This window comes from Emys orbicularis, chromosome 11 (genome assembly GCF_028017835.1).
Source record: "Emys orbicularis isolate rEmyOrb1 chromosome 11, rEmyOrb1.hap1, whole genome shotgun sequence".
Taxonomy (NCBI): Eukaryota; Metazoa; Chordata; order Testudines; family Emydidae; genus Emys; species Emys orbicularis.
The window spans coordinates 37,100,001-37,126,320 of NC_088693.1; positions in this window are offsets into that span (position 1 = coordinate 37,100,001).

Consider the following 26,320-nt stretch of genomic DNA (forward strand, 5'->3'; position numbering starts at 1 on the left):
CAGTGACCTGGATGGACAGTTCTGCAGTAATTTCCACATGGGTGGACTCTTGCCCCAGTACAGAGCTCCACGGACCTCACTGCAAAATCAAGGCCAAGGAAAAACAAACCAAAGGTCCAATCCTGCAGTCCTTTATAATCAGTGGAAGAATCTGAGTAAAAAACTGCTGGACTGGGCCCATAAAGACAGCAGAGGGAGTGAAAACTGCAGTTTGCCAAACGGAAAGGAACACAACTGGTACGGAAGGAGATTATATTTTCAAACTTCTAAGACTGTATTCTAAACAATCACAATGCATAGTAATAAAGTAATTGGCAGTGTCCTTTTAACACACCTGCCACTTTCAAAATACAAGCTGCTAAATTTCAAAAACAAATATAAGAAGGTAAATCTACTAAAAAGTGTATTATGCAATATACTGAAAAATATACAATATACCTTATAGGAAATCTACTTTCTGGCCAGACTACAAAATTTTAATTGGACCAAGGTTACCACTGTGGCTATCAGACAGTGTTAAAAACATGTTTTTATTAGTGTCAGCTGAGAAGATAAAATGGAGGGGTAGATCAAAAAGCTCATCATGAGTGTGATTGCAACCAAAAGCTAGCTTCTACTAGGGTGACCAGATAGCCAGTGTGAAAAATCGGGACAGGGGGTGGGGGGTAATAGGAGCCTATATAGGAAAAAGCCCCAAATATCGGGACTGTCCCTATAAAATCGGGACATCTGGTCACCCTAGCTTCTACACACGCAACACTAGTGCCATGATCTCAGCAAGGAATCACAGTATTGCTGAATAATGTGAAAACCTTGACTTCACTTATGTGCAGAGATATCCTTTATTTTTCACTGCAAATGTATTTCGTATTTAAATTAATCCCCTAGCACATGGAATTACATTTACATACATGGGGGGTGAACAGAAGATGAGCCTGGGCTGCCCTTTTACCTACAGTATTTCCCTATTCAGGGCTACTGATCCAGACATTTTTGTTTTAATTTAGCCCTTCTCTGACTGTTTTGTTCCTTTACAACCCAAAAGCCAGTGAACACAATAGTTCAATTACAAATCTTGCAAAGCTTCATTGAATCACCGGTTGGAAGTAATCACAGCTATAGGATACATTAACAGTAATAAAGTTTTAAGACAAAATTTCTTTGAAGTATTTCAGCTAAAATGTTTGTAGTGCAGTTAATAGCTAGAACCTTGGACTATTTTCAGATGAAATATACACAAACAGTGATCCATTCCCTAAGGCTCTCTGTATGTTGCTACCTAAGACGACATTGATTTCCCCCCCTTGCCAGTGTTTCTGTCCCCCGCGCACACACTTTCTTTACAAAATGTTTATTTTTTTCCTTTATATTTCTAGGAATGGCCAAATTTGTACTAAAAAAAAAAAGAACTAAAATCAATCCAGAAGCTCAGCTGCATGCCTGCACCTTGATAAAGTTTGGATCGATTCAGAATTAGTCTCGCTCTTATTTCTGCTACTCAAAAGGTTGCTTCATTGCTCCTTCTCGTCCATGACCCCTTAACTTGGATGCATGAGTCCTCTAGCTCCTTGGGAAAGGGGGGAGAAGTGTTGGGAATTCTTGTGATTTTATGTGATGACTTTCAGCTTTCCACGGGCGTGCTCCAATGCCCCACCCTCACCCCACCTCTTCCCACCCCTGCTCCTCCCCTTCCCCCCCCCCAGTGCCTCCCGCCCCTGCCAAACAGCTGATTGGTGGCGGGTGGGAGGCACTGGGGGGGGGAAGGGGAGGAGCTGATCAGCTGGTGGCAGGTGCGTGCCAAGCACCCATTATATTTTTTCTGTGGGTGCTCCGGCCCAAGAGCATCCACGGAGTCGGCACCTATGAGTCTCGTGATATTTTGTGTTTTCTTAAAGCTCCAGGTGCTTGAAGCACAAGAATCTCAGCTTTCATGTGACTCAAGTGCACTTTACAACTTCAGAAGCCAGCCAGAAGACAAATGAAAAAGAACCCACTTAAAACAAAACAACAACAAAACCCTGATTTTTAAGCCAGTTTCATGATTTCAGGGGCCCTGGCCTAATGATTTTTGAACGCTTGACATGGCTAAGACTGCCAAGCATTTCCTTAAGCTCTGAAGATCCTGTTGCTTTATAGGAATTATTCCTATTGGACCCTGCATTCTTGTTGGATGCAGTAGGCTACATGAGGCCTCCCAAATCTTCCTACAGTTTTCCTACAGCTCCGTGAGGCAATGGGTTTTCTGTAGCTGACGTAGTCAGAATTGCCACTAGTGCATGCCCACGAACCTGCAGTTCCACTGGGGAGTGACAGGGCTGCCTGAAAACACTGTTTTAATGGAGAAGTTCCCTCATGATCTCCAGGTGCTCTGGAGGTAAGCATGCAGCCAGCCACATGCTTAGATGAGGCCCAAGTGATCTCCTGCTGAGGGTAGGGCTATTTCCTCTTTAAACTGGACTCTATTATAAGAGTGACACAAAGTTCTCAGTTACATCTCCAATCAGGAAACCCTAGAGCATGCAAAAACAGAACTGGAAACTTGCCTTGGGCCTTGCTTAGAAGTCATAAGACTTTAAAATAATACATTTGGGGTTCTTTCTATTTGCCTTCAGATTTTTCCACCTTTAGGTCACACTGGTCACAATTGTAGGTTGGGACCCAAAATTGGGTCACCAGAATGTTTCAAAGGGTTGCATGGCAGCTCCTGTGGCTCTTGTCCCATGGGGCTGGCTGGCCTCACCTCCCTGCTCCAGGTACTGCAACCTCTGGGGTCCCAGCACCACTCAGGTCTAGTCCAGCCCTCATGACGATGGGAGTCCGGGTAAGCCAAATTTGAGGGAGTGGCACTGAAACCCCAAGAATCAGGTCACAATTCCACTCACATAAATTTGGTCCAGTCAGAGGGGCAGGGCCAAACCCTGAGTGGCACTGCAACCCCAGAGGTTGCAATGATAGAGCAGAAAGTCAAGCCTAGCCAGCCCCATAGCAGAGGAGCTGCAGGAGCCACCACTGGGGCTGGATCCGACCAAAACCACCCCAAGGCCTCCATGTCCCCCCCCCCCCAGACTATTTACTGGGTTGCGACAGGCTGTAAACATTTACAAATGGGTCCTGAGCCCAAAAAGGTTGAGAACCCCTGCTCTAGAACACTTGCAGAATGATTGGTTGAGTTTGGCATATTATCACATCATGTTTTGTTTATTTAATTCTATTTTGCATTTTGGGGAGGTGTAATTGTGAGGTTCTGTACAGTTGGAGTTAGTGGTGGATGACGGGGTTGAGAAGTTACATCTGGACCAATACTGCTCAGCTGACAACTGTGTTTCGGAAAGTCTGGCCCCCCACCAGGGCACAATATTTTACACTAACTATGATTACCTTCTACCAGAAAATGTCATTTGGGCTGTGCCACTATATATAAGCTTCTTTATAAAAAGGAAATATGTTCAGCGGAGATAGGGTAATGGAATTGACCTAATTAGTCTTCTGTAAAGTTAATTGTAGCACCATTACTTGTTTACTTTGGTTTTCTGTACAAGCATATGGTTTGAAATAGGGCAAAGGATAAATGTATTGTACTGTAAGTATAAATTCCATGTATAATGTATAACTCATTGTAGCGATACTAAAAAGTTAATGAACCTTCTCAGTTCATTACAGATAAAAATGCTGTTCCCCCTCCTCTTAATATGGTGTGAATAGAGTATATGCTATGTAAACAACTACCAAATTCCATTTCTAATATATTGTCAGGAAGGAAAAGCACCAGTGATACTTTTCTTTGGTTTGCAGCTGATTTTTTTCTTTTTAAATTGAGGTGTATTGAATGTCATAGTTTCAGGACAACTGCAGCTGTATTCCCATTCTATGGTCCACCAACGGCACCCACTTTGGGCTTCCGGTTCCTGAGCCATCACTTCAATTGGAGGGAGACCTGTATCTCACTCCCTCTTGACCAGGGATTTTTAAGTCTGTACAGCTCTCTCCATTACACTGTGATATCCCCAGCAAGTCAGTCTGCCTAAAGGGCAGCACCAGCACCTGAGCCTTTGGAGAGAAAGCAAAGCAATGACCAGTATATTGCCTGCAGGTATAATTTACCACTCAGTTCTGTCTAAAGGCTGGTCTACACTGGGGGGGGGGGGGTGTCAATCTAAGATACGCAACTTCAGCTACGTGAATAGCGTAGCTGAAGTCAACGTATCTTAGATCAATTTACCTCGGGTCCTCACGGCGCAGGATCGATGGCCGCGGCTCCCCCGTCGACTCTGCTACCACCTCTCGCTCTGGTGGAGTTCAGGAGTCGACGGGGAGCGCGTTCGGGGATCGATTTATCACGTCTAGACGAGATGCGATAAATCGATCCCCGATAGATCGATCGCTACCCGCCGATCCAGTGGGTAGTGAAGACATACCCTAAGCAAGCACATTTATTCTTAAAGTTAAAGCATTATGGAGAAAACATATTAAAACAATTCATGCTATAAAGCTCATGGGAGGTGACCTCCAATTTCAACCTACGGCTCTGGTACGTTTTAGTCCTTGAAAACCCACAGCTGGGTTTTCCCCATCATTACAAGTTCAGCCATTTTAGATCCAGAATCAGAGCAAAGGCCCTGAGTCAGTTTAAGCTTGGGTCATTAACTAAAAGTCCTTTCTCCAGCTGTTGGTCTCTGAAGAACACAGTTTAAATCGAATATTTGATTCTCCCTAGCAGGTGGTACCTCTCTGGAGGTGTTCTAACCCAAGTGATTTGCCTTAACCATCCCTGTGAGTCTACCCCTATGTTCACCCTTTTATAGGACTATTATATATCTTGTACAAAGTATGCTTTGTGAGGTATCATTGAAAACTCAACTTACTGATCATTATTGTCCTGAAAAAGTACATTTGGCAACATTGTATGTAAAATAATAAGATTTTACTGTACGTTACTAAAATACATTCGAAATCTGGAGAGCAGTCACAAACCGGTTCTCCAGAGACAAAAGGCTAGCCGACGCCCCAGCCAGGTGGCAACACAATCAAATGGACCATCGCCTGGTTAAGTCGCCATTCTTTGGCAGGAAAAAGGATGTGGGCAAAAATCTACATCTTGACAAAAGAACAGCTGGGGGTTCCCATCCACACACATGTTCTGTCTCCTGAACCTCAGCTGGAGATGGTTCTCAAAGAAGAGAAAAAACACATAAGAAGGAAGAGCGAACACCCCAAATCATCTCTCCCTTCATCTCTACTCACAACATCAACACCACTTGAAGAAAAAAGGAAGTATCATTGGACTGGGGAGGGATCCTGACTGAGAGGAATTCAGCTGGAATATGCTGAGAGAGACTGCATTGCTTTGAATTCACTTAGCATGTTAAGTTAGGCAATAGTTGTGTTTGACTTATTTTCTTGTAAACAATTCTGACTTTTATGCCTCATTACCTGTAATCACTTAAAATCTTTCTGTAGTTAATAAATTTGTTTTATTGTTTTATCTAAACCAGCGTGCTTGGACTGAAGTGTTTGGGAAAATCCATTTGGGATAACAGGATCTGTGTGTATCATTTTCTGTTAATTAAATGACAGACTTTCTATGAGCTTGTATTGTCCAGGAGGGTGCTGGACAGTACAAGAAATACATTTCTGGGGGAAAGTCTGAGACTGGGAATTTGCTGGTGTTACTCTGCAGTGTAATTCAAGAGTGTCTGGTTATAGCACTGATAGTTACTGGGAGTAATTTACATGCTAGAGGCTGTGTATGAGCACACCAGGAGTGGTAGCTCTCATAGCAAAGCAATGTAAAAGGCACCCCAGGGTGGAGAATTGAGGGGATACAGCTGTTCATCAGTCCAGATTGTACCCTGGATAATGTCACAATTCCCTACTCTTTTCACTTCCTGGAAGAGCTGTGGTAACCCTCCCTCTGTGAAATTCATACCATCTCTGGCCCACAATGATACATAAACCATTCATACACTTAATACAATATAGTCTCCCAAACAGGAGCAGCGGAAGCTGCCTCAAAGTGTGGGGAGGGGCTCACCAGTGCCTGAACCATGGCCCACCCCACCCCCCACCTCCTCCAACCCCCTCCCCCCGCTCACTCCTCTCCCCGCCATAGCTCACCCTCACAGCTATGTGATGGGGCCATGGCTCCCTGGCCCTCCCTGTTGCAGCACCTCTGTTCCCAAAGATATTGCAGGAACTTGCCTTATCTGTCACACAGAGATAAACAATGAACTTTGACTCTTCAAAAACTCATTTTAATTAGCTCTCTGGATTTCCTTTAATGAAGATTTAAGTACCCTCTTTTTAATCATACACAGTGTGGCTTGTTCTTGTTCTCAACAGAATTGTAATGATTTATTAATTAAAATTCAATAGCAGGGCGAGTATTGTTGTTTGTATCTTTTAATTAGTTTGGACTTTCAAAAAGTCTTTGGTACAATTTCATATGGCAGCAGAATAGGTCTTGGACTGGACATGAGTGAAGTAAGAACTAGTTTAAAAACAGCATATCAAGAGCACTTCAAATAAGGGCTATTTTATGTGATGGAGATGAACTGAAAGTAGTATCTTAAAGAATTAGTAGTGCTCTACCTGTCTTTTCATTAAAAAAATAAGCTACAGCAGTGAATTCTTGTTTTGGTTGAACATAGAGCAAGCAGTGAACAAAATTACATACATAATACAAAACTCATGAAATAATAATAAAACAAGTGCAAAATGACTAACTGAACCAGACGCTTTATGAGGTGAACTTGTCTCTAAATTCAGTATGTACAGGCAATAGAAAGAAAATGGGAATACATTAAAAAAAGAAGAAATTGGAGACTAGACATGCAAAAAAGTTTTAATGAGACTCTAAAATATTATGATAAGCCTTTATTTAAAATATACACAGCCTTGGTCACTGCAGTATATAAAAAAAAGATTAAAAAGTTACTGAGACGTGGAACAGCGTAATTCGAATTCAAACAGTGATAAAGCTAGAGCAATGTGTAGAGCCCACTGACTATTTCACCACAGTAGTCCCAGTCCTGAAACCCTTAGTCTGGGCCCAATCTTACAAACCCCATGTGAATAATTCTTAGTCATAAGACTAGTCCCTTTGACTTCAATAGGTCTATTCTTGTGAGTATAGCCTGCAAGATCAGGCCTTCTCTCCTTACTGGGGCTAAACTTCCAATAAAATCAGTGGGAATTTTATCTGAGTAAATGTAACATGCTTGCCAAACGCACGTCAAGTCCCCCACTAATAGTAGCTAGGAGGAGCAAAACAGCCTACCCCTGTTGCCAGTTAAAGGGGCTACCTTTTGCACTCAAGTGGCAGCACTGTTTTGGTAGTCAGGTGCCCTACTGACAACAGAGTAGGGGTCTGCATGGGGACTGCAGGACTGGGAGGTGAGCCCACTGTCAAGTTGTCTACTATCCTCTCTCTGACAATATTTTAAAAGAAAAAATGTGTTTGATGGTTCTCTCTGGTTTGAAGTGGTTTGTAATAGTGAGGGTCATTCCTCAAAAGGTTCAGGGTATGGAATTTGATAAAAATCTGTAAGTTCAGGTGCACAAAAGCTCATCTGAACTACACAAACATCTTGCAAATACAAAATGGGGCTGCAATTTGAAATCCTCTAAGAATAATATTTCTCCTGAGTGACTTAAATTTCACTTCCAGTCCCAGCAGAAGTACCATGAGAACAAGTTTTCCTGCAGAAAGCACTCCTGTGAATATTTCAGAACTGCAAAGCAGGTTTGGGTCTAAAAATGAATGCAAGTTTCAGACAAAGTGGAGTGGCTTTTGGTTCTTACTCAGCTTGCCAGTCCCTAACTTTAAATAGCATAAATATGATTGTTCTTTCAGACTCCTTCAGTTTGCCTGGGAATATTTTTTACAAATCCTATTGAAGTGTCCTGGTTTGTTGCAGTATTTGGCACAACTGATCCTGCAGACCTTTTCTCATTGTAGAGCCAGCGTATAAGGCTCTAGAACAAATGCCTGTGCGGGATACCCATGAGCACAAAAAAAAGTTACATGTTAGGCATAGCTCTCTGTAGTGAGAAGTCTTGAGCTTCCTGAATGCCTGGGCCCTTATATGCAAGCATGTGGGAATTTAAAAAAAAAAAAAAAAAATGTGAAGAGTGGACTTGCATTAAAACACAATCCTCCTCATTCTGATGAGGCACTTAGTTTTGCATTCCCCTCTTTTGCTATACTCCTGTTACTAGGCAGGAGTAACTTGGCAGCCATTCTGCAGAACACTCAGTAGTGTAAGATGGGGTTCCCTTACACAACCTGTCCTGATCGTCACTTTTTTTACTTTGTGCTCACATGCACAGTGCTCTGCGCCTCCACAGGGGAAGATTAAGCCTGATATTTTAAATGTAGGGCTTCAGAATCAGATGTCTAAGAGGACAAACAGGGACACTTATTATACCCTTGGTGTTCAGGATGTCACTGGGATAGAAGAAACTAATGTAGAATGGATATTCTACATTCAGAATTCGATATTTTGTACCTGGCTCTATTTAGAGCATAAAGTGCCAAATTCTGCCTCATATACTCCGCATGCTATCTGATTATCATTAGGGAAGTCAGTAGTCATTAATGCTCAGACCTGTTAAAAAAAACTTGTATAAAAATGAACTAAAGTATTCAAAATCATGTCCCCAAATTTCACAGCTTTCTCCTTTTGCAGTGTTCTGAAGGTTTTATTAGATACTGCAGTCTTTTCAAAGGAGAGAAATTCAGAGGCAGGAGTTCAAAACTCTAGGTGCTAAAAGACACCTGTAAAATACTTTGTGTATACACTTTAGTAAACATTGCCTGATCCAGAGTAGGACCCCATTTTCATGCAATTCCTGTCAGCAAAAAAACCTGAAGAAAATGACTTGCTTGGTGGTCAAGAAAGAAAAGTAAAATTAATCGGGGCAAATAATGACTTTTTAAAATATTGACAGTAAAGAAGTCTCTCGTGCTTTTTTTTTGCCTACAGCCATCCTATGCTCCCTATAGGAGATGAGATCCATGCTTATCTGTAAAAGCCTACCATACTTCCCTGTGAATGCTATACTGTTTGATCACACATGCTGCTGAGGGAGGTTTATTCCTAGAAGAAAAATGAGACTCTAAAAATGAAACTCTAAAAAGATCTTACTTTCCCTTCCACCTCCTTGATCTGGCACCTTTTGTCTTCTAATTACCCTCACAACTTCTCCCCCCCTTGCTTTCCTTACTACTCTTTCCTGCTCTTTCCCTTCTCTACCTCTTATTCCTTCCTTTTCCCTTCCCCACCCCCACTTGTGCTTCTTTCCAATTGATGTTGGCCATTGATTCCCTCTCAGCTCTCTCCGCCTGCCCCCAGCGTTCTCTCTTTTCAGCTACTCCCCTTGCTACTATTTTTCATGCTCTGGTTTGTTTGCTCTTCTCTTCATCCCATCCTCCCACTGCTTTTTGCCCCTCCTTTCCCCCAGCCTTTGCCAACTGATTTAAACTGCTTTTAGACATGGCTTTAAAATGTTAAATCCTGCCTCAGGCCTATACACTTCCTTCCTTCCTAGGGAAAAGGATATAATTTCAATATGAAGAATCAGCGCCAGCAGGAGAAGCAGCTACCCAGGGCCTTTTTTATTTCAATTTATTTAAGATTTTTAAATAGCATTTAAAAGTAACTTAGAATAGTAGGGGGGCATGTTTCAAGAGACCAGGAATGATGGCATCAAGAGCCCCCAGTTAAACAGTGTTTCGTGTCTCATTATCTAGAGCTTGCCCATGAAGTTAATCAGAAACAAATTCAGAACTATCTAGTTGGAAACATTTTCACACGCAAAGATGTTAACAAAAGGAAAAGTAAACGTGTTATTTAAGGAGCATCCAGTGGCCTTGTGATAGAAAGGAGTGCAGAAGAGGGAGTTTACCCCCTTACCCAAGTATAGTATCTCCTATTCCAATGTTACCTTTAATGTGACAGCCTTTTAGTTAGTTGCCTCTCTGCCTGCCCATGAACAAGGTGGTGGTAAGAATTCAGCACACCCCCAATGCACCTGGGACAAGTCTCTCTTAGCTAGTAGCACCACAAATACAGATGTGAAAACTGAGTTGGGTTTTCCCCAGAGTATATCCAATTACTGTATCAAAATTTGCTAGGCTTTTATAATATTGTATATCCATAAGGTGGAAATTGGTACTGAATTAACCCCTTTAAAAGGGTTGTCATAATCCCAAAGAAATAGAGACCTCTATCAGCATGAACCTAGTGTTTCTCATTTAATGTAAGGAATGGAAGGGGTTGCTTTTACTTTAAAATAAAAAAAGGGAAAAAGGAAAATATTTTATTACCCAGGGAACATTTAGGAAAACAACTGACAAAAATAAACTCTATAATCAACTTTGCTGAAAATAATGGCCCATAGCCCAGACCTTTGGGAAATCAATTTGGGATCTTTATGCATCCCGTTCCAGTGCCAAGAAGAACAACTTCTGTGCCTTGAGCCAAAAGAATCAGTACCTTCTCCCAGCTATGCCACATGCTCTGATATATACATTCCCTATTTTGCCATGGTAACCTGCACCATCTGAGGCCTGGTCTACACTACGAGTTTAGGTCGACTTTAGCAGCGTTAAATCGAATTAAGCCTGGACACGTTCACACAACGAAGCCCTTTCTTTCGACTTAAAGGGCCCTTTAAACCGGTTTCTTTACTCCACCTCCGACGAGGGGATTAGCAATAAAATCGGCCTTAGCGGGTCGGAATTGGGGTAGTGTGGACGGAATTCGACGTTATTGGCCTCCGGGAGCTATCCCACAGTGCTTCATTGTGACCGCTCTGGACAGCACTCTCAACTCAGATGCACTGACCAGGTAGACAGGAAAAGCCCCACGAACGTTTGAATTTCATTTCCTGTTTGCTCAGCGTGGAGAGCACAGATGACCACGCAGAGCTCATCAGCACAGGTAACCGTGATGGAGTCCCAGGATCGCAAAAGAGCTCCATCATGGACCGAACGGGAGGTACGGGATCTGCTCGCCATATGGGGAGATGAATCAGTGCTAGCTGAACTCCGTAGCAGTAAACGAAATGGCAAAATATTAGAAAAGGTCTCCAAGGCCATGAAGGACAGAGGCCATAACAGGGACGCACAACAGTGCCGCGTGAAAATTAAGGAGCTACGGCAAGCCTACCACAAAGCCAGAGAAGCAAACGGAAGGTCCGGGGCAGAGCCGCAAACATGCCGCTTCTACGAGGAGCTGCATGCCATTCTAGGGGGTGCAGCAACCACTACCCCAACCGTGTGCTATGACTCCCTCACTGGAGAAACACACAGGGAAGCGGGTTCGGGGTATGAGGAAGATGAGGATGGAGATAATGTAGATAGCTCACAGCAGCAAGGAAGCGGAGAAACCGGTTTCCCCAACAGCCAGGATATGTTTATCACCCTGGACCTGGAACCAGTAACCCCCGAACTCACCCAAGGCGTGCTCCCAGACCCTGAGGGCACACAGGGGACCTCTGGTGAGTGTACCTTTGTAAATATTACACATGGTTTAAAAGCAAGCGTGTTTAATGATTAATGATTCATTTGCCCTGGCAATCGCGGCCAGTACAGCTACTGGAAAAGTCTGTTAACGTGTATGGGGATGGAGCGGAAATCCTCCAGGGACATCTCCAGAAAACTCTCCTTCATGTACTCCCAAAGCCTTTGCAAAAGGTTTCTGGGGAGGGCTGCCTTATCCCGTCCATGGTAGGACACTTTACCACGCCAGGCCAGTAGCACGTAGTCTGGAATCATTGCATAACAAAGCATGGCAGCGTATGGTCCCGGTGTTTGCTGGCATGCAGACAACATCCATTCCTTATCGCTCTTTGTTATCCTCAGGAGAGTGATATCATTCACGGTCACCTGGTTGAAATGGGGCGATTTTATTAAGGGGACATTCAGAGGTGCACCTTCCTGCTCTGCTGAACAGAAATATTCCCCGCTGTTAGCCACGCGGTGGGGGGGAGGGGTGAAGTGATCATCCCAGAGAATTGGGTGTGGGGGGGAGGGGAGTTAGTTGGGTTTGTGCTGCATGTTAACCCGGAAACCGCAGCCCCTCCTTTTACATTGCAAACCCATTTTAAATGGCCAACCCAACGGGTGCTTGGTATGGGAAATGAGAGCGCTACTGTTTGAAACCATTCCCACATGTTAAGAAGGTTAAAAAAGCCAAAAGACTGTGTCTTACCATGGCTGCCTGCAAGCCGAAATCTGTTGCCTGGCACTGCGTGAGTGATTTCTCACACCAAACCGGCAGGCCCTCAATATAAGAGGAAAAATGCGACCTTGTAACAAAAGCACATGTGCTGTGTAAGGTGAACAGCAAAATTTAACATGAAAGAATGTACCCATTGTTCTCTAAAATGGGTCTTTTTTAACCACCTCTCCCTTCTCCTCCACCAGCTGCAAATGTTTCTCCTTCACAGAGGCTAGTGAAGATTAGAAGGAGAAAACGGAGGACGCGGGATGATATGTTCACGGAGCTCCAGATGTCCTCCCATGCTGAGAGAGCACAGCAGAATGCGTGGAGGCAGTCAATGTCAGACTACAGAAAAGCACAGTATGAACGAGAGGAGAGGTGGCGGGCTGAATCGCGGGATGAACAGAGCAAGTGGCGGGCTGAAGATGATAGGTGGCGTCAGCTTGCAGACAGAAGGCAAGAGTCGATGCTCCGGCTGCTGGAGCATCAAACTGATATGCTCCAGTGTATGGTTGAGCTGCAGGAAAGGCAGCAGGAGCAGAGACCGCTGCTACAGCCCCTGTGTAACCAACAGCCCTCCTCCCCAAGTTCCATAGCCTCCTCACCCAGACACCCAAGAACACGGTGGGGGGGCCTCCGGCCACCCTGTCACTCCACCCCAGATGATTGCCCGAGCATCAGAAGGCTGGCCTTCAATAAGAGTTAAAGTTTTAAACTGCAGTGTGTCCTTTTCCTTCCCTCCTCCCCACCCATCCCGGGCTACCTTGGCAATTATCCCCCTAGTTGTGTGATGAATTAATAAAGAATGCATGAATGTGAAGTAACAATGACTTTATTGCCTCTGCAAGCGGTGCTCGAAGGGGGGAGGGGAGGGTGGGGTGGTGGTTTACAGGGAAGTAGAGTGAACCGGGTGGGGGGGGGGCAGAGGGTTCATCAAGGAGAAACAAACAGAAGTTTCACACCGTAGCCTGGCCAGTCACAAAACTCGTTTTCAAAGCTTCTCTGATGCGCACCGCGCCCTGCTGTGCTCTAACTGCCCTGGTGTCTGGCTGCGCGTAATCAGCGGCCAGGCGATTTGCCTCAACCTCCCACCCCGCCATAAATGTCTCCCCTTTACTCTCACAGATATTGTGGAGTGCACAGCAAGCAGCAATAACAATGGGGATATTCTTTTCGCTGAGGTCTGAGCGAGTCAGTAAACTGTGCCAGCGCGCTTTTAAACGTCCAAATGCACATTCCACCACCATTCGGCACTTGCTCAGCCTGTAGTTGAACAGGTCCTGACTACTGTCCAGGCTGCCTGTGTACGGCTTCATGAGCCATGGCATTAAGGGGTAGGCTGGGTCCCCAAGGATCATGATAGGCATTTCAACATCCCCAACGGTTATTTTCTGGTCCGGGAAGAAAGTCCCTTCCTCCAGCTTTCGAAACAGAGCAGAGTGCCTGAAGACACGAGCATCATGTACCTTTCCCGGGCATCCCACGTTGATGTTGGTGAAACGTCCCTTGTGATCCACCAGGGCTTGCAGCAGCATTGAAAAGTACCCCTTGCGGTTTATGTACTCGGTGGCTTGGTGCTCTGGTGACAAGATAGGGATATGGGTTCCGTCTATGGCCCCACCACAGTTTGGGAATCCCATTGCAGCAAAGCCATCCACTATGGCCTGCACGTTTCCCAGAGTCACTACCCTTGATATCACCAGGTCTTTCAGTGCCCTGGCAACTTGGATCACAGCAGCCCCCACAGTAGATTTGCCCACTCCAAATTGATTCCCGACTGACCAGTAGCTGTCTGGCATTGCAAGCTTCCACAGGGCTATCGCCACTCGCTTCTCACCTGTGAGGGCTGCTCTCATCCTGGTATTCTGGTGCTTCAGGGCAAGGGAAAGCAAGTCACAAAGTTCCATGAAAGTGCCCTTACGCATGCGAAAGTTTCGCAGCCACTGGGAATCGTCCCACACCTGCAGCACGATGCGGTCCCACCAGTCTGTGCTTGTTTCCCGGGCCCAGAATCGGCGTTCCACGGCATGAACCTGCCCCAGTAACACAATGATTTCCACATTGCTGGGGCCTGTGCCTTGTGAGAGGTCTATGTCCATGTCAATTTCCTCATCACTCTCGTCGCCGCGCTGCAATCGCCTCCTCGGCTGGTCCTGGTTTTGCTTTGGCATGTCCTGGCTCTGCATATACTCCAGGACAATGCGCGTGGTGTTCATAGTGCTCATAATTGCCGCGGTGATCTGAGCGGGCTCCATGATCCCAGTGCAAGCTATGGCGTCTGGTCCGAAAAAAGGCACGAAACTAGTATCTGACGGACCGGGGGAGGGAGGGAGGGAGGGTCGAGTGACGACATGGCGTACAGGTACAGGGAATTAAAATCAACAAAGGTGTCTGTGCCTCGGGGAGAAACACAAACAACTGTCACACAGAATGGCCCCCCCCAAAGATTGAACTCAAAACCCTCGGTTTAGCAGGCCGTTGATTTCACGGAGGGAGGGGGAAGCAAATGAATACAGAACAAATCTATTTTTTAGATCTTAAGCTGGCAGACGACGGTGCAGCATGACTGATAGCCCTCGGCATCTTCTGGGTGCTTGGCAGAAAATAGCATACTACGACTGATAGCCATCATCATCAAGACAGTTCGATAGGACTGAGCATGTCTGCCCAGGTGCCCATGATTGACAGCCACTGCAGTACGATGACGACGGATACCAGTCGTAATATACCATCTTCTACCAAAAGGCAAGGGGCTGCTGCTGTGTGCAATGCAGCCCCACGTCTGCCAGCCCCACGTCTGCCAGCACCCAGATCGCCGATGAAGGCTACCAGTCATACTGCACCGTCTACTGCCAAAAGACAAATTAGCTGCTGCTGTGTAGCAATGCAGTACCACGTCTGCCGGCACCCAGATGACATATGGTGATGGTGAGCTGAGCTGAGCGGGCTCCATGCTTACCGTGGTATGATGTCTGCACAAGTAACCCAGGTAAAAGGCACGAATCTATTGTCTGCCGTTGCTCTGACGGAGGGGGAGGGGCCTGACATGTACCCAGAACCCCCCGCGACACTGTTTTGCATCATTCAGGCATTGGGATCTCAACCCAGAATTCCAATGGGCGGCGGAGACTGTGGGAACTGTGGGATAGCTACCCATAGTGCAATGCTCCGGAAGTCGACGCTAGCCTCGGTACTGTGGACGCGGTCCGCCGACTAGAGCACTTAGAGCATTTTATGTGGGGACACACACAATCAGCTGTATACAACCGATTTCTATAAAACCGGCTTCTATAAATTCGACCTAATTTCGTAGTGTAGACATACCCTAAGAGACAGACAACAGGCTACAGTGATTCTGATCACACCACATTGGCCCAGATGTCCTTGGTTTTCAGACCTCGTGGAGATGTCTGTGACTGCTCCATGAACATTATGATCTACTCCAGATCTTCTATCACAGGGCCATCTGTTCGATCACAGCCCAGCATCTCTGAACCTAACTGCGTGGTTATTGAGGTGTCACATTTAATAATAATAAAAATGTCTGGATATTCCAGTGATTTGTTCTGAATCCCACTTAAATCCAGAAAGCTTCTCACCAATTTTCAGTATATAATATGCAGAATATTTGATTTCTGGTACACATCAAGAGGATATAACAGGATCAAACACTGTTAAATTGTTCCTAAAATTCTTACAAGCAAGCCTGTCTCTGAGGCTACAGTACAACTCACTCAGATATTAAGCATTGGTTACATGCTTAGTTCTGGCAGCTGAGGGTCAACTTATCTGATCCCATCACCCACGCATGCAAAAAAACCAATAAATAAATAAATAATCCCGAACACTACATACCACCCTAATTAGACCTCCTCCTATTCACAGGGTAGCTCATGGAATCTTTCCTAATATTAAATGCACTCTTGAATCCATTTTTCAAACCCCTTTCAGAAGTGTCACTATTTCCTGACAATCTTTCTAATGGCCATAACACCACCTGCACAAGAGGTGTCAGAACTGGGAGCCATCTCTGTCCTCCCTCAAAACTGTGTTTCTTCCATAATGAAAGGGTGGTGCTATGGACAGACCCTTCATTCATCTCTAAGATCATTTATCCTTCCACCAGTCTCAGGAGATATTGCTCCTCTCTTTTTGCCCAAATCCAGCCTGTCTGAAAGAAAGGATTTGGCACACCTTAGATGTCCAGAAAGCAATTAAGATGTACAGTTAAAAGGACAAAGGCCTTTAGTAAAATGTCTGCTTTGTTCATTCTAATACACCACACGGTTAGAGGACAGAAAGCTTGCAGGTCCTCCCTACTAGGTATATTAGGGGGGAGTTTTCAAAGACATGTAAAGCTAAGGGGTAATCTCCCCCATTCAAGATTAAAGCCCGTTCCACAAAGGCAATGGCAGCTTCATGGGCCAATGGGTCCAGTGCACCATATACACAGTTTTGCGGGGCATCTCTGCATATGTTCACTACATTCTATAAGACAGACTTCTGCAGGAGATTTTGCAAGCCATAGCTCATCTTTAGGCCACGCAACAATTGATAATGATGGGGGGGAGAGGGGGGGGAGGAGCATGCACTGCTACAAAAATCCTATCACTACTGAATTTATGGATGCATCCACCAAAGTGAGAATGAGAAAATTTATCTCACTTATCCAGAAATGTTCATTCTGGATAGGGGGATGGGTCCATAAATGTACTTTTATCTCTTTCTTCCAGAAGGTGATGGCTCTTTAGTGTAGCATTGTCTTTTCCCTTTTTAGGGAGAGCTGATGGATAACTGTTCTTACATTTAATTAATGTCCCTTAGGTTTAACCCAGTTTGGACGATTCTACTTTTTGGGCAGATTTGCTGCTATTGTTATTGCATGAAAAAGAGTGTTTTAGTCAGATACAAGTTATCAGCTTTGAAAGCAACTCTCTGGAGAGGCTGTTCAGTGGGAGGAGTTATCTGGACAGTCAGCCCAGCCAATCAAAACATCTGCCTCCTATAGCATGGAGACTGAAGAACCCATCACTACCGAATGTATAGATTGATCCCCTGAAGTCAGAACTCCATATTCTTGGTACTGGTTCCCTACAGGCCAACATAGAGACCACTTTTAGCATGTGTGTAATATGGAGGATCCCCTAAATGGGGACTCCCCAGGGCCCATCCATGCAGCTGTCTTGTAAGGCACAAATTATGTAGAGGGATGTTAGGAGGGAGACAGTTTTTATACACAAGGACATAAAACATGCAAATGGTATCTGTATTTTTTGTTTCCTTGCTTGTTCTTCACACAATGTCAGCTTCCTTGGCTAAAGTAGTTTGTCCATTCTTTGCTAATCAAATTTGCAACAAGGGAGTTTTATTGGATCCACAGCTGCTTGTGGATACTCAGAGAACAGCAGAGGCCAGGTATACCCATTGGCCAGGAGATTGTGATTTTTTCCGCCTAGTAGTGGGTTTAGCCTTTATCCTTGCTCTTGTCAGCTTCTCTTAGATTACAGTAATGTACTCCCTGTGGCGACAGATCTGGAGTCCACTTGAGAACTTCATCTAGTGAAGAATGTAGGGGCCACATTCTTAGTGATGCTCCTGAAGGAAGCAAGTAACACCTACATTCTCTAAACTGCACTGGTTTCCAGCTTCTTACAAAATGCAGTAAGTTTCATGTGGCTGAATTTTGACTACCTTAGAGATTTCCCTTTTCCTTGTGTTAAGATGCTGCAGTCAAGAGTAGCCATGGCACTTGAGCTAACAACTTTCAGTTTATAATAGGAGAGGGCTGGCAATAGGGCATTTTCACTGAAGAGTTCTCATTTCTACAACGTTCTATCTCTCGGTGTCCATCAAAGCCCAAGTTTTATGACCATCAAGTCACTTTTTTAAAAAAATAATCCATTTTGCTAAACACACTCATGGGAGAAGAGGGATTAAGTGGATTGATTTGTGAGTCTCAATTGGGGCTGGTGGACTTAATTATGGCTATAGGTCAAATATCTAAACAAAGTTGTGCATCACCTAGAGTTACTATAGATAACTGTATGTAAAATACATCAGTCACTACACATACACACGCATGTGCATGCACACACACATGTATTGGTAGGTAATTCTGAAAAAGAGAAGATTATTTCATAGTATTTTTGGCATAATAATGCCAGTGTAAAAACCAAAGTTTCATAATGAGGCATCTTTAAATATGAAGGGTCAGTTTAATAGCAGAGTCATGTGGGATTGTACAAGAAAAGCAGTGATGTTTGTCAGTTACTCTAGAGCCATTATTAAAATAGAAATAAGAAGTCTATCTGAATCTTTTTCCTTTTGACATAAAACACCTCTAAAATTTGAAGAGCTCAAAATAGTTTAGAACTTTTCTAGTTACAGAAGTCACAATAAAAAAAAATGTCCGATGAAAGACAGAGAGAAGCCAAGACTATTCTTAAAGAACAGTATATGTGCCTCAGATTAGACACAGGCCTAGACAGTACCTTCTTCAGGACTACATGTGAAGTTATATTTACTGCCACAATGTAACTTTGCATAATAAGCCACATCCCTGCTTTGGAGCCAGCCATAATATGGCTGGGGAGTACAGGCCCATCTCTTTTACTGTGCCACAGTAAGTGCTATCTTCCTGAAAGTGGGCAGGGTGAGTGCCGGGCCCTGGCAGTACTGGCTGGACACCGGGAAGGAAGCATATTGCACCGCTCCAAGTGTGGAGTAGCTGTCATACTAGGGTGTAATACTTGGCAGCCCCTTGGAGGAATTTTGGCAAGATCAACCCAAATTCCTCCCATGGCTCCTATTGCTCCATGGCCCTTTCAATAACTCCCTCCAGCACACGTAAGTGTATCAGTCTAGCCTTTAGAGACTGAAACCATTGGATTTTGCACTGCTATTAGAGATTCATTCTTATAGTTAGAAAAGGTACTTCTGCTTGGAGATGTTCCTGACACAATATTCTGCCAGATTTCCCTGTAGAACTCCTGGGTTGAGGGGTTTATCTATTAAGACAAATCTGATTAGTGGCCATTACTTCTGATAGAAATTTAAGACTGCCTGCCAGTGCCAGGGTTGGAGATTTTTTTCCTTCCAGAATTGCAGTAGTAAATTCCTGCCCCAATTTCATTCCCAAAGCAATTCTGTGTTTTCAAAAGGATTAGGTTATAATTCCTTTCCTTTATCTTTAAGCTACAAAAATTGGAAAGACTTCATTACTGTTTGGACACTGGTTAAGATTATTAACTGTCTGCATTGGATAGAGGGTTTTAAGGAAGTTGAATAGTGTGTCTCCCATCTTATGAGATATATGGTATTTCATATCTTCTTATTCCAGATAGGGAGAGGGGAATGGCTAAGGTTTAGGGGGGCTAAATATAGTATAGTGGAGACAAAAGGTTCTAAGAAAAGCTGCAGCAGAAGAGCTTAGTAGTCATTGTGCCTGAGGTATGGCAGCCCCTTTAGCTAAAAATGTGGATTAATATGGTAAACATCCATAAAATTACAGTCCACATTACCTAGCACTATAAACTCAAAGCTGTTTCTCAGCATAATTCAGCAATGCAATATAGAAAGCAAATCTTAGCTCACTAAAGTTTTCTTCTTGAAGACAACGATCTATTCTCTAGTTCAGTCATAAAACTAAAACAAGTAATTTGCCCCACCTCCATACTGCAGTGTTCATCCTATTCTTATAGAATAATATCCCTTTAGTATTTTCCTCCTCTCAAAACAGTTCCTTTTGAAGACACTTGAGAGCAGGATGGAGCACTGAGGACACCACCAAACCAACAAAGAGTTACTTGAAAGGAAGGGGATGTTCTTAAAGGGCTTGTCTGCAGTGATAAATTACATTGTGTTCTAACGCAACGTTGAGGAATCCTGGTAACTAATACAATGTTAAATGCTCAGTGTACACAAAGTTAGCATCAAGCCCCCTAATGATGGTAAACCACAACCAGCTGACATGATGTTAAACACTTAGTCCCTGTCTACTCTGAGTGTTAAATTGTGTTTAACATCATGAAAGTTACCATGACTTCTCAGGGCTGTGTTCTAATACAGTATAATTTCTGGGCAAACAAGTCAGAACTGACTTCTTCAAATGAAAGCAAGATGCATCATAGGGCCAACTTTGAGCACAGTTCTGTTGTGGTGATTATGCCAGTGGCAAACCTGGCCCACAGAATAAAGATTTTTCATTTAAATCAGGTAATCCTGCCCTTTCCTCGCTGAATGCCCTCACTGTTGATCCTAGGTTACTGGATAAAGTACTAATTAAAAAATATTTTCTTCAAGGTAGTTTTTCTGCACATGATATGCCACTTTATATTAGCCCCTATTGTGCCTGTTTAGTGCAGCACATAAGATCCTTTAAGACAGATGCTCTCAAAACAGTGTATAGAGGTTACACATCATTTGCACTGAAGTGGCTGTTCTGGATATAAATAGGGTTGATATAAAGGGTCCTTTGGTAGCTTCTACTTGTGTTCCATGTTTTTATGAGTTTAGCCAAAACCTTACTATTTAAATTAGTGGGGGGGGGGGTTAACAATTGTTCATTATTATTTTGAAAGATTAAGAAAAATAAGTCAATTTTTGTTTCAAAATGCTTATAGGAAAACTTTAAAAAGGAAATCAAGTAAAGATAAACCCTGTATGACATAGAAAGATCACAGAATCCATTCTAAAAGTCATATACAAAACCTTTTTCAGGCAGTTTTTCCTCCTATGATGGGTGTTCAACTTATGATACTTCTCATAGGCCGAAAATATACTTGCTATTCATATGATGTCATGAGACATCATGTAAGCAAATTGATTATGTGTAAAATATTGTATGCGGAGCTATGTTTTTACCTCCTTGCACAAATGTTTTGAATATTATGGCATTTAAATAATTTTTTGCTCTTTACAAACTGTAATCAGTGTCAGTCCAAGTAATTTCTAGATGTACTAAAACAGTCTAGCAGTGCAATTGAGTTGATGGTCCCAGTCCAATTTCTAAGGGACTGGAGTTCATATAAAAACAAGAGACTAGCACTTACCAGAGGGGCCAAAGACTGAGTAGGGTTTGAGTCTGAAGCTGTCCTTTGAACTATAGGGACTGGTCTGCTTCAAACAACTCAGGGTTAAGCATGTTAGTGGAGCAGCATGGACAACAAACTACAGCTGCTTGTGCCGTGCAGTGTATATGATCTGTAGACATGTATGGTGAGATTCTGCACTGTGCCTCTAAGCCATCTTTACAACCTCCTTATCTTGGGCTGCTTCAGGAGCTAGAGAGGCCCCCGCTGTAATTTAGACAGTCCTGGGGACCCGTCTAAGAACATGTCTGCACAAACACTTATTGAGCAGCAAGCTGGGGTGTAAATCTGCAGTGCACAGCATGCTGGAGCGCTAAGTGTCCTTGGGGACCTTCAGCTGAGTACTAAAAGTTCCCTAATGTGCACTAACTTACTGCGGTTTCAGATATTTGCCAATCTTGCTAACATTTTCAATAAAACTGAAAGAAAATGGATTCATGCCAGTTAACACACAGGTATTGAAAATGGTTATTGTAGTCTACTTTTCTTTTCTTTTTTTTCTTTTTGTTACCCATCTGTCCTCCTCTTATTCCCATCTGTTTCTTTCACTCAGTGTGCTGGAATCTTGTTTCATGACATGGAGTCTAAGCTCTTAATGTAGCACAGTATAAGTTACCCAACTGAAAATGCTTTTTGAGAATAAATCATTGTCCTTGTATTCTGTAGGAAGCAACAAACATTGATTTTGTGGTTAATGTGTATGAGAAATCTTTCTTTTAACAGAATGAATATTGTAACTGTCAATAAATGCCCTCTAATTTCAGATTATGCACTTCAGAATAATACCATAAAGGATCATCATTTTAATCAGTTATTGATTAGAGTTTGGGGACCTTACATAAATTCCACTCCTTGCTGCTTTTTATAAGGTAAGTACTATATAATGCCTTAAACTGTTTTCAAGTCTTTAAAGTTTGTACAACAGCATGTCAGATTTGTAACACTTTGCTTATTCAATAGCAAATCTTCCTTTAAACCACAAAGAAGGGAGACTTGTTCTCATTCCTTGGTTTGGTTTAATAGCTTCTCTGCATGACAAATGATTTGTGATCCTGGAGGTCAACATAGTGAAGCATAAAAATAGTTCTTTGGGGCAGTTTGAATGGTGTTATATTTCCTCCAACAAGGACCGACACTTTTATAAAAGAATTACAGGATATTTGACAGTTACCAGTAACAGATTTTTTAGTAATAGCTCGTAGTTTTATGCAATGTAGTGAATAAAATTCACACGAATGTCAAAAAATGAACAAGTTTTATTATTTTAAAATGCTTTAAAAGTATATATTAATTCTTTCCAAAAGGGGCAAAAAAATTAATACCACATTTTCCATAATCTCCGTGTCAGTCTCTTTTCTATTAATGTGACATTTTAAATAAATTCAGCCTTGATAATGCTTTGTTTTATATGTTAATGCTTCAGTAATAATATCAGAGGAACATCTTTGGTTTCTGTCTGCGGCAGGACTTTCAGCTGATATGGAACACAGAATCATAATTGAAATTACAAACAAAGTATCAGTTTGAAAGAATATATCATTAAGTTATTTAACTTTGCTGCTAGGGCGAAATTCAGACAGAAGTGAGAAGTCATGTTAGGAAATCCTATTTCTGCCAGTACACGATAATTTAATACAAAAATCAAATAATTCAGTAATGCATTCTCCTATGTGATTCTTGGCAATTGAAAGGTATACATTGTCTACCCCTTCAACAAATAAAAGGAGCTTTTATGTTGTAAAGAGTTAAAAATACGCACTGAGAATTTAACTGGGAAAGTAAAACATTTCTCATGATGAAAAATGGAAACAAAGCCCAGTAATAGTACATATAGTAGAAGTTTCATGTTAAAAAAAAAAAAAAAATCAATAATTGTGATGTAGACTACTTAAAAAAATTAGTATATGCATAAAGGTTAGAAGAATTACTACACTTAAATACACAAGCCATTTCCCCATTTTATGACAAGAGTTTAAAGTACTTAAAAATGAAAGTAAATGGAAAACGGCTGATATTAATCATACTAAAGAAATTTAAAGCATATCGCTTTTACAGCCATTAAGAGACCAGTTCATAAAAGCTTTAAACACCACTTGCGTAAGTTTTCCATATAGCATTTCAAATTGCTTTCCTGTCTAAATGCTATTGTTTGAATAAAAGAACATGTTTTTGCAATTTGTGAGCTCTTTTTCCCTGTTCACAATTATTTTCCACTGTAAAGAGCTCAAAACCAACCAAAAGGATGTCTTAGTAAGCTAACTTTGCTAGATGGATTCATTAAGCAAAAGTCTAGATAATGTATATATGATAAGAGTGACTCAGTATGAACTATTTGGTATTCAAACCAGCTCACTTGGGTTCTGCTTCCTTTGTAATGAAAGTTTAGCCACCAATTAACTTCACTGAGAACAGGACTGGGCCTTTGATGGACCCAAGCCTCCAGTCCCCCCGCCCCCCCCCCCACACCCCATTTGCATGATATCAATATTCATAGCCATATTCAGTGGGGTTACACAGGGGTAATTGAGTAAAGAATACAGTCTTGCAATTGAAAGTCAGAGCTTATTTATTCAGGTGAGAGCAACAGTGACCCACAGCTACAGCTCCTGAACTCAATGCTTTGTTTACTCATGATCAGGACCATGCGTATTTGTGATCCCATGGCCGCATGGTCCATCCCTTCCCTGGAATTAGAGCTCCAATCTATAACCTTTCATTTCATTTTCTTCTAGACCTAATGGTTGCAAAAACCATAGGAATAAATGTGGCCCAAGGTAAATGGGGGTGTTAAGATGTCAACAGTATAGCTGAAACATTAAGCCAATATGTCTACCCCACAATCACAAAAGTGGCTCCCATACTCCCCAGGTCCCAACCCTCCTCAACTGTCTACTACCTGCTGACCACTTCAGAGGTCAGGCTGGGGAAAAGAAGTGCTCTCTGGGCAAGTAAGATGTTCAGCTTTCATATCCTCCACATAAGGAGACTAAATAGGTGAGAGGTGGTTTGGGTGATATCTGGGACAGCAACTGTGAGCTGCCAGTCACTAGGGAGGGTGGTCAGAGGGGCTGAGATGGAGTAAAGCAAAGAGAACTGAACTGCCTCAGGAGTAGGGGAAGGAGAAGGATCTGGACGGAGCAACAGAACTGAGTCAGAAAGTGTCGTGCTGGAATTCTCAGCAGCTAAAGACAATACTGGCCCTTATTTCTGAACACTTATCCCCTGGGATGGTAGATATGAAGGGTTAAACGTTTCTGGGTCTTTAGAGGCAAGCTTGCCCAAGAATCCAATCTGTATGATTGCAACTGCCTTTGAGCATACTGATGTCAGATACATTAGGCTACAGCACCTACCAACCATTCATGTGGTTTTAATGCTCTAACTCCACACAGTGGCCTAGTGATAAAGAGAAATGGCTTGTTATGTCAGTGAACAAATTAACAATCCGTTAGGTCACTTTGCACAGGTACTGTATCAGGATGACTCTCTCCTTTTCCTAAATCAGTAGTTGCCTCTAAATACCAGAAAACAGCAAAAAGCAGTCAAAGTGCTTTTAACCACCGACCTCCTGTCTTTCAGGATTTGTGTGTGTGTGTGTGTGTGCGCGCGCACACACACACACGCACACAGGTAGAATGAGGGTTTTCCATTGTGAAAATAACCAAAGCAAGTTGACACATACTCATATACAGCAAAGCACAATCCAGGATTTGATGCACAGCCCAAATGAACATGCCTTCACCCTGTTAGGCAATTCCCTATTGCCTTGAAAAGACAGAGCATTTGTGAATGTAGTTATAGTGACCAGTCAATAACAGAAGCCAGCAGCACTAGTGGAGACTAGACCAGTGCTATTCAGATCCCTATTTCAAACCAGACAGATAGTACCCATAATATTATTTAGGGATTCAATTTTTTTCTTGAATTAAAAATAAATAAATGACAGACTTTTAGTTTTGACTCAGTCTCAGATTGATGGGGGCAGTAGTATTTTAATTTACCGTAAGGTGAGGACACTTATGTGATTAAGTGGGAGAGTCAGATCTTATAGAAAAGAACCCTGGCACAAGAAGTTGTAAGCAAACACTCAGAAAACAAAGAAATGCCTTTAAGCAGTTACAATGACATTTTCTTCATGAACAACCAAACTGGAAGACTTAGCTTCCCAAGGACAATTGGTCAGGATTCCCTTCCCTCCTCCTCCACTCCTTCTATGGTGCAGCTACATCTTGTTAATGCAAAAAAATCTGCACCATATTGATAGTTGAAAATGCAGACACTGAAAAATAAATGGAATTTAATATCAAAATAACATGGCCTATTGCAATGAGTGTTTTGTTTTTCATATTTAATTCAGCCAAACCCCCCACTTCTTAGTTTAAATGCAGGTTGCTGTAAATTTCCAGTCTGCCACACAGTCGACTGGAATTTGCCTCAGAATGTAGGTTCAGTTTGCTGCAGAGTAACCTAAGCTGAGGGGAAGAGAGCCCTGAAGGATGGTAGGAAGACAAGAAACCTGTGAAATAAAGCTACTACTCTAGGTAGACTAACAATACAAGTAAGGGGCGTTGCGGGGGTGGGGGGAGACATCACACCTGGGCCCAATCCTCAGTTGGTGTAAATTAGTGTAGTGCCCTAAACTTCAGTGAAGCTACCCTGCTTTACACTTCCTTAGGATCTGGCCCATTATTTGCATTCAGTGGATTGCATAGAAGCATCTACATGCAGGTCACGCCCTCTCTGCCTCATCACACTCACTTCCCCCCCCCCCCCCCCACTTGTCTCTCTGCATAGATGTTCAGTAAACACTGTGTGCTGACACTAGTGCTTTGGCTCTCTGTGCTGCTTTCAGGACCAGAGACCAATCACTGATTGATGATGCACCAGCCAGATTAGAATCCATCTCACTCTCTTATAGCTGCATTGGCTCTGCAGAGCTATAGAGGGGGAAATAGTAAAAAATATTGGTCATTCGGCAGACATGACTCTGAACAGACAGAGGGA